Source organism: Penaeus chinensis, chromosome 21 (genome assembly GCF_019202785.1).
Source record: "Penaeus chinensis breed Huanghai No. 1 chromosome 21, ASM1920278v2, whole genome shotgun sequence".
NCBI lineage: Eukaryota > Metazoa > Arthropoda > Malacostraca > Decapoda > Penaeidae > Penaeus > Penaeus chinensis.
In genome coordinates, this window is record NC_061839.1 from 13060291 (window position 1) to 13070290 (window position 10000).

Sequence of the window (10000 nt, forward strand, 5' to 3'; positions counted from 1 at the left end):
ATTTATTTATTCATTATTTATATCTATATTTATATATCGGAAGAGAGACACTGCGTGTGTTCATCTCATACGGCTTGCAGTGCAAATTGTTTGCATGGAGAGGCCTTGCAGCGCCCGGGGCCCTCGTTCATCACGGCGGGCGCCGACGCTGCCGCAAACCGATGTGCGCGTGGAATTGTGACGGCGAGGTTGTTTCAGGCTAGAATGGGCATGGAAATCTTGCATCTTAAGGGTATTAGAAGGACAATAGCAGTAACATAATTGCAGTGATAATACACTCCGTATTTGTAATTGTATCTCGATGTGTTACGGAAGTGAAAAACAATGGACTAAAGGCGGGAAGGCGGCGTTCGATCTTGGCGAGGTGTAATTGGAAAGGTCTGTCGGAAGATAAGTGCGACGCGGTGTTATGTATTACTTGTGGGTGACAAAGGGCCCTTGTGTTTGTTCGAAGGTGAAGGAGGTAATAATAATGATATATGAAGTCGATGCGACATATAGGGATTTGCAAGAGGCTCCTGTGAGACAAAACCAAGGTAATGCAACAGGGAAGACTAGGGAGGACAGTACAAGAATTCATCTTAGCATTTGCAATCGGCTTCCTGCTATATTTCCGTGTTATGGGCGCGGCCAACGTGCCTGCGTGGGTGTGTAATATTGCTCACTAACACCAGGATATTTGCCCTTCGTTGTTTATCCTTCGCCTGCCTTGCTTATTCCTCTTTGTTTTTACTCGAGATCCAATCTCTGTATACTTTTTTCATCTTTTCCATGTACTGGCAAATCGTCATTTTCATCCACTCCACCAAGCAATGGGCGTTCTCGAATATTGGTGAGGGAGGTTAGCTTTTTTTCCTCACGAAAGCCCGTCTCCTTTCTTTCTCGTTCTTTCTTCTCCTTCTTCCGCGACCTCATGCCATGGCGCCTGTCTTGACAACTTTGCTTAATCTCTGTTATTTGTTCTTCTTTTCGCATATTGTTTTTTTTTCTCCAGACAATATCTAGTTCATACCCGGTAAACTCCTTCCTACGACGTACAATCGCGGAGGAACACACAGATCGTAAATTTCTAAAGCACCTTCTGGCTTCTCTTCTTCGCCAATCTATAGTGATGCAAAACCTCAGCCAGCAAGTAAACAATTGAAATATCAAGGGAAATAAAAATGTGAATGCCTGAAAGCACACGATTACTGCTCCTTCGAGGTCATATAGCAAGACCTTGGGATAGGCGCCGGGAACTGGGGGAGGCGTTGGAGGGAAGTGGAGGGGCAAGGCGAGGGGTGAAGGGAGATTGGAGGCAGGGAGGGGAGGTGGAGGGCTAGGCCGGAGTGGGGTGAGGACGGGTGGTAGGGAAGGGGGGACGGGGAGCTCCAGGTGGGACATCATGTTTTGGAATTTACGAGGGCTAAATTTTGGCCTCTACTGTCAACCTGTGCCTTAAACTTGTTCAGTTTATATGTGCTAACCAGCTTTTATTTATTGATTATAAGAACCGAATCCGCAGGGATGATTGCAAGTGATGAGGAAGCGTTTACGACTTTAGTATGCATTTGTATGTTCAAGACCGGGGTTAGAAAAAAAACAAGGGGAAAGATCTGCGCAGTATTCCGTAAAACAAAGATCCTGCAAAACCTATCTATGTACATCTAAGGCGAACTTTAGATACAGCGGAGGAAACGACTTCTGTAGAAAAAGGGAATGGCTGTAAAAAATGAAATAGCATAGAATAAGAACAAATAAAGTAAAGTAAATGAAACATGAGATTTTGAGTTCATGAAAGTTGAAGTTTTCCAGAATTTAAAAAAAATTGTGAACTGTGTTCTGCTCCACACATGGCCTCCAGTTGAGTCACCAACACTTCAAAGGAGCCGGATATTGCCGTTAAACACCTAAATATGTGTTTATATTAACGTGTATGTATATATGGTTGGGTAAATTGACAGTTGCCACACTCTCATCATACTAATGGGATAATTTAGATCCTATATGGACAGTCCCACTGCTTAAATATCTCGCACTGCGCTCATATTTCACAATAATATTTTCTATAACTCACAGACGCTCACATTTCTTTTTCTCGTATTCATGATACTTTATACTTCTTAACCTCGTATTCCAAATAGTTATGTTTCCCTTACATCTCCTCTTGTGTTTATATGCGTCGCATACATTGAATTTGAAATTTCCTCAATTTATACCCTTACCCCCCCCCCACACACACACACACACACAGACACACACAAACACACAAACACACAAAGCAACGCACTCTCACTCCACACATATTACACTTCACTATAATTATACGCACCATCCTGGATAATTTAGGCCTAGTGACGGAAAGCTGTGTTTTAACTCTCACTAGACCATTAAGCTTTGGGCGTGGTGTTGGTGAACCCGAGAGACCAGCATTTTAAGTATTATAATAATTTTTCATTATCTCACGTGGACTATAAAGCAATTATTAGATGGCTGATGTGACATGCTTTTGTTGTTTTCATTTGCGAGTCTCCATTTAAACGCATAGCTTGAATGGTGGTTTGTTTAAATAGATTGTTTAATTGTCGGTGTTGGGTATATGCTACGGCTCTGCATGTGTTCAGCATTTATTCTCACTTTTTAGCAAACCTGGTTTGTGCAAAGGTTTTTCTACCCGCTATCAAAACGTCAGTGTTTTGCTATTCATGTTTATGAAGTGCACCATTATATAAAATGAGGTAAAATAAGTGTGTATAAATGTATACGCGCACACAAACACAGAAATACACACACACACACACACACACACACACTCGCACACACACACTCGCACACACACACACACACACACACACACACACACACACACACACACACACACACACACACACACACACACACACACAGACACACACACACACACATACACACACACACATACACACACACACATACACACACACAACACACACACACACACACACACACACACACACACACACACACACACACACACACACACACACATATTACCTATATACATATACATATGTATGTAGGTATGTAGACATGTATGTATGTATGTATGTATGTATGTATGTGGATAATAAAGACTCGCTCTTGGCACTGAATATGTAAACTATTTAGGTACCATTTTGATATTTATTTCTCAGTGATTGTTCGTAAATGCGTATATGTTTGATTTATAATCAAACGTATGAAATATAAAATTTATTTTCAATAATGGCAAGTAACCAACTCGAGAGACTTTGCGAGTTATTTTCAGCAACAACGAAGAAAAATCTGTTCAAATTCTGTTTAAATTTTGGCGAATAGGTTGCTGTTCCTCTTTTTATTTATCGCGTACGAATTTGAAGTATGTTGGTACTGCATTGTGTGTGCCCCTTACCCTCGAACTGCGAGACTAAAATAATGATCAAACTAAAAGACATAAATCCTTGCGTATAAAACCGGCCTAATTCGCCGATCCTACTTGAGTGGAACCTTAATCATTACCTAATCCTACCGAGCGCCCACCGACCTTGTCCGATAACCTTTTTTATGAAAACTGATCCGTGATCTTATCGTCCAGACTCCTTTTTGATTACGTCGCATAAGCTGTTGGTCTCGATCTAGAAGTGACCTAAGCTGGACCGGCGTTTCTTCCCAGTGACCTTGGCTAAAACACACCTACACAAACCGCGCTCAGTTACCCCTATAATCCGTTTGGTTAAAACAACACCCTTCTTTACGCATGGATGTGTCTGTGGTGGTCTTTTACTACGCATGTCCCTCCGAATGATAATAATAATGATGATAATAATAAGGAAAATCGCGACCTTGAGTCCTGTACATATTTGCTGACGAGGAAGAAGCATTTGCCGACAGACAACAATGGCGGCTGATTGTCGGATAGATGCGCAAGGACAGGTGCGAGTCCTTCCTTTGTGTTTTACTTTCCCCCTAAAATGGTGAGATGGATAATTAGGCTGCTGGCATCCTGAATTACCGTTTCGCCGCTAGATGTCACTAGCGGCGTCGTGATGAAGGAGATCGAGGGTCATAATGTCACACCGCAAACACACGCGTGAATAATGAACTGAGGAATGAGCTTCAATTGTCTCTCTCACTCTCTCTTCTTCTTCCTGGTGGAACGTTTGTGCCCTTCACTGTCCTTTTAGAGTTATTCAAATGTTGATAAAAATTAGATAGCTAGGGAAAGGGGAGAAGAGGAAAGAAGAGGATGGTGGAGGGGAGGAGATAAATATATAGACCTATGGATACGCATTTATAAAGGCAGAGGAGAGAGAGAGACAGAGACAGAGACAGAGACAGAGACAGAGACAGAGACAGAGACAGAGACAGAGACAGAGACAGAGACAGAGACAGAGACAGAGACAGAGACAGAGACAGACAGACAGACAGACAGATATATGTAACGAGATACAAACAGAGGGATGTGGAGAGAGAGACATAGGAAGCGAATCGCTAGCCTGGACTCCGCGCAGCACCTGGAGTGTGAAGCGGATGAACTCAACCATGAATTTCTAAATATGAATATTTTTGAAGTGCATTTGTTAAAAAAAACCAAAAAAAAAAACAAGCACAATAACATTTGTTAGTGTGTGCTTAAGAACCACTAAAATATCTCATCGTGGCAGTAATGGACAATACCTTATCTGATAAGCATCAAATTGGTGAATACCGAGCGTAGAATTTATGCCTTACTAAATGATATATCGTAACCACGCACATCTCAGCCACAATAATGCATACCTACAACCCAGGATACAAGCATACAAACACGCCTGCACAGTCACCCACACACAAACCCACACCTCACACACGCAAATAAACAAACAGGCATACATACATAAACACGCAACCAAGCAAATAAACAGACCCACACAGGCAAGCAAATAAAAAAAAACGACAGTTAAACAAATAAACCTAACACACACGCATGCACGCATACAGACACGCACGCACGCAGACACGCACGCACATACACAGTTCCTACTAAAAGACAAGAAAACAAAACACACACACCCACACACACAACCCAACGAGGAAACTCACGCACTTATTTCGTCATGATCCTCCTGTAAGCCTTCGATAAGTCCTCCAAATTGAGGCTGCGGTTCGATCCTCAGCATCCTACTTGCCAGCCCGACTGAGGCAAGGAAGAGAAAGAGGCGCACTTAAGGATCCCATCATCGTAGGATTTACTTATTCACTTATTGGTGGTATAAGAAAGGAGTGAGGGGGGGAGGATAGGAGGGGGAGGGAGGGAAGGGACGGGAGAGGAAGATGAGAGGGGAAGGGAGAGGGTATTAAGGGAGAGGATGATAAAAAGGGAAGTGGGGTAGGAGTTCATGAAAAGGTAAACGAGGCGAAGGGAGGGAGCGTTAAGGAAGAGTAGGATAAAAGGAGACGAAAGGAAGAGAGGAAGCAGGGGGAAAGAGGATGAAGGATTCGGGATATCTGAGGCTCCTCTTCCAACGTAGCAAATGCAGACTTCCCATGATTTATTTTCCTATTGTTTCTGATTAGGTTTGGCTCGAAGAGGAGGCGGGGGCGGGAGATGGAGGTGAGGGGGGGGGGGTAGTGGGGTTGGAAATGGAGGTGGGTAATGTAAAGCGATGGTGATAACAACTGTGCTAGTAATAATTATAATGAGAATAATAATAATCATGATGTGTGTGTGTGTGTGTGTGTGTGTGTGTGTGTGTGTGTGTGTGTGTGTGTATGTGTGTGTGTGTGTGTGTGTGTGTGTGTGTGTGTGTGTGTATGTGTGTGTGTGTGTGTGTCTATATTTATATTTATTTTTATTTATAATATGCTTATATATATATTGAATTGTGTGTATGTAAATACAATTCAGAATGTGAAAACATTGAGGTTCAGGCGCCTTCTTACGAGACCCTTTGCGTGGGAGGCCTGTTTCCACTAAGCAACAGTTAAACAGAGTGAACACGGGCGTGGCTGTATGGAGGACAGAAAGGACATCTTAGTTTATTAACCCTGCGACTGATTATCAAGAGACGACTTGCATGGCATGCTGGAAAATACAGTAAAGCAGAATATGGACAGATAATTAGCCATGTTAGCTGAATAAATTTCCAGACGTGGTGGCATGCAGCAAGAGAAACTGTCTTCAGCTGTTTATGCACGATTAGCATAATGTTAATAAAATTCTTAAAGTCTTTGGCATCACCAAAGAAAAAAAAACTTAGGGCTAAATATGTCTATAGGTCGTGAGTTGCAAATCAATCGTAAAGCTAGTTAGTATGATATTAGGTATAAAGTATACGCGGAAGACCTTCAGCCGAAGCTAGCACACTCGTAAAGTATGAAACGGGAATAAATAGCTTACCTTTTGGACCCCAATAAGTGTCTATCAATTTGCATCAGAATACACAAAAATGATCTCAACCGGTTATGTTTAGTAAAAAAAAAAGTGTCTCGTGCTTTGTTTGGCCTCTGCCTCGTCTTGCTCAGCTGTTGGTGCCGCGGTGTTCCAGCGGTCACGTGTGCGCGGCGCCGTGGCAGGACGGACCATCGGCGCATTAACGACCCGCGATAAAGATCACAGCCAAAAAAATCGCCTTGGCCAGTGCTCGGCGCGGGTGTTGCGGGGGGCGCTCGGCGACGCAGGTACCCGGATCGTGATGCAGCTCTCATCTCGCCGCCGCCGGCTGACTGACCCGCGACCCTATGGAGGGCGAGGCCTTGAAGCTATGCTAATGAAGTAGCCAATGCAGAATGTCTTAACGACATTTTGTTACGGACTGATGTATCGTCCATCCATTAGGCGACCTAAAGCGTCTCTTTTTATCGCTGTTCGCCCCTACGGAACGTCTCGAACACAACCTTGATAACAGAGTGCAATGGCGAAGCTGCTACGTAATGGCCAACTCACACGGGCCTCGTATGAGCGTCACATCGGCCACTTAAGATATCAAGACAGGCTACTCGAATCCGTGGAATCTATACCTTGTTCGCGGATGCCAAATTTGGACATTTTATACGGTCTTTGGCTACGACGGTGTAAGCTTAAGGGAGATAATGCAGGTATATGCACTTTCTTCGTCTGACAACACCTGCTATAAGAGGAAAGTATCGATGCTAATATAAAGAAAAAAGGTACTTACGACATTAGGACTAAAAGCTTCCAACAGCTCGGGATGTCAGGTGGCAGAAGTACGCTATTGTTACGGTGGCAAAAGGTGTTGAAGCATTGATGTTGGAACGCTGAGTGGGTAACTCCATCTACGTTCCAGCGCCGTTACACCCGCCAAGACTAATTTCTAAGAACACGCAAATTTCACTCAAATTTGCCAGAAAACCAGTTCAGTGACCAAAAGGTGCTAACAACCCATTAGCAAAGCCTCTCATCTCCCTTCCCCGTGTACACCCAGCGACACCTAGCCCCGCCTTCAGCTTCTCCCTCACGTGTTATCGCCAAAGATTTGTGCTTGGGCGGGGGGGGGGGGGGTAGTCCTGCCCGCCTTTCGCTTGCCGCTGTTGCTCTTTGCCTTCAGAAGGCACTGGCCTCTTGGGACTGCCTGGTTTCCTGACGGGAGTGTGCAGAACATTATAACTGAGAGATTAACGAATGATGGACTCTTGGCCATAAAGCAATATGATAGTAGTCTACAGTAGATTATATATTTTATTGCTAGGGAAAGTATATGGTTACAAATACAAAGTAGACGGCAAGCGCGTGCAATAGACGCGCGCACTGTGTGTGTGTATTATATATGTATATATGTGTATATATATGTACATGTATTTATATACATATATATATATATATATATATATATTTATATAAATACATTGTGTGTGTGTGTGTGTGTGTGTGTGTGTGTGTGTGTGTGTGTGTGTGTGTGTGTGTGTGTGTGTGTGTGTGTGTGTGTGTGTGTGTGCGTGTATGTGTGTGTACACATATAACTATATATATGTATATATATGTATATAAATATATATATACATATATATACATATATACATATACATATATTCATAAACATATATTCATAAACATACATACATACATGTGTGCACGCGCGCCCGTGCGTGTGCGTGCGTGTACGTGTGTGTGTGTGTGTGTGTGTGTGTGTGTGTGTGTGTGTGTGTGTGTGTGTGTGTGTGTGTGTGTGTGTGTGTGTGTGTGTGTGCGCGTACGTGCGTGCGGGTGTGTATGAAAGTATGTATATATGTTATACTGTGTATGTGAAACATATATCATCTAAATAATATAAACTCATAACGACAGGGAAAGACCCAGACCAAATTGCATATAAAACATTCCCGTGATTGACACCAACTTGCTAGGATAAATGACACGATTAGCCATCACGCCAACCGCAATAATCGCGTGAAAGTAAACAAACCCTATGCATCATGTACTGTTTTAATTTCGTCGCACCCAGAGCATATACAGTGTTGATCACATGCATATATACTGAGAACATACACAACGTTAATAGACAAACGAATTTACGCTAATTGAAAAATGAATACACAATCCAATAAATATAATGTGAAGTCTAACCTTAAGAGGATACTTTAAATACCGATTCAAAAGCAGTTCACGTAGATATATACATAAATGCACATCCTACGATTTACACATGTTACAATCTCTGAGTATTAACTTAAGAATGAACATAAAGAATACTATATCGTGTATCATACACTTAGACGCTTACGATGTAGAATCAGGTGTGGTTACTTTAGGATAGGTCAGGTACAAACGGATACCAAATGACCAAGTCCAACCAAAGAAACGCAAGATTATTTACGTATAAGACACCAGCTTTCTAGTCACAGAAATATATTATGCACATGAGGTATGAAAGCACGTAAAAGATCGACCAAGGCATAGAGGGCACCAGAAATACAAGGTATACCGATTTTACACATACCGAGATATCCTAGTGGTAAAACATACCATGATATTCCATGGGTAAATAAAGCAGGATATCTCAGGTATAAAAAAAGATAGATCCTGCGCACATTTGGTCTCCTGCTTCCCCACCCTGCCCTTATACGTGTGCAAAGGTTAAAGGCCACTAAAATGCTATTCAACTGTCACTCTAAGGCCGTCGATCGCCTTTAGAAGTATGCAAGATTGGTCCTTACGTGAGGCGTTTACTCGTTTGTTCTCGCTTGTGTTTTGTGAATGAGAGAGAACCGAGTTAGAGGCTTTACGACTTACTAATTATGCGAAAGGGAATAGAAGTATTAATATTTCAAGAGGGCATCCGTGATGAACGGATTCCAAAAATAGGTTTTCTTTCGAATGTCACGTCCTACTTGCGATACGTCGTTTCGTTTTGCGTGTTGAGGGATGACGTCAGCAATATATGGTCTTCGGTGTCATCATTCCATTTTGTTTACTGATTTGCGTTGACGTCTTTTCGTGTTGATGTTACCATTTTGCGACGTGTCATTTAATCATTCTTTTATCAATTAATTACATCATCATACTATGTTCTCACCGATTTATGTCGTCATCATTCCATGTTTCTCTTACCAGTCTTTGTTATCATTCTAAAGCCTTATCGATTATTGAAACCACCGTTCCATGTACCGCTTGTAACTTTATGACGTCATTATTCCTTGTGCGCTGTACAGATACATGACGTCACCATTCCGCGTTCCTTTTAAGGGTACACGATTTTTATTCAACGTTTCTCGTATTGGTAATCACCATTCCAAGTTCTCTGTACACACATACACACACACACACACACACACACACACACACACACACACACACACACACACACACACACACACACACACACATATATATGTCGTCACTACTACAGCTTGCCTTTACTACTATGCGATATCGTTATTCAAGGTTACTTCTACACCAGGAGGCCTCACCACTCCATGTTCCCCTTCCACAGAACGCATCGTCACCATCACTGTTACATTTACAGTGTTGTGATGTCAGCATTTCGCATTTCATTTAATACATCTGGAGGCACTATTTTTCATCAAT

The 10000-nt window shown here is 42.4% G+C and overlaps 1 protein-coding gene across 1 annotated transcript in view; it reads left to right on the forward strand.

The window, feature by feature from the left end:
* The window catches only part of LOC125036412 (zinc finger CCCH domain-containing protein 13-like), a 184768-nt gene that overhangs the window by 74935 nt on the left and 99833 nt on the right, over positions 1-10000 (forward strand). The gene's annotated exons all lie outside the window — the stretch shown is intronic.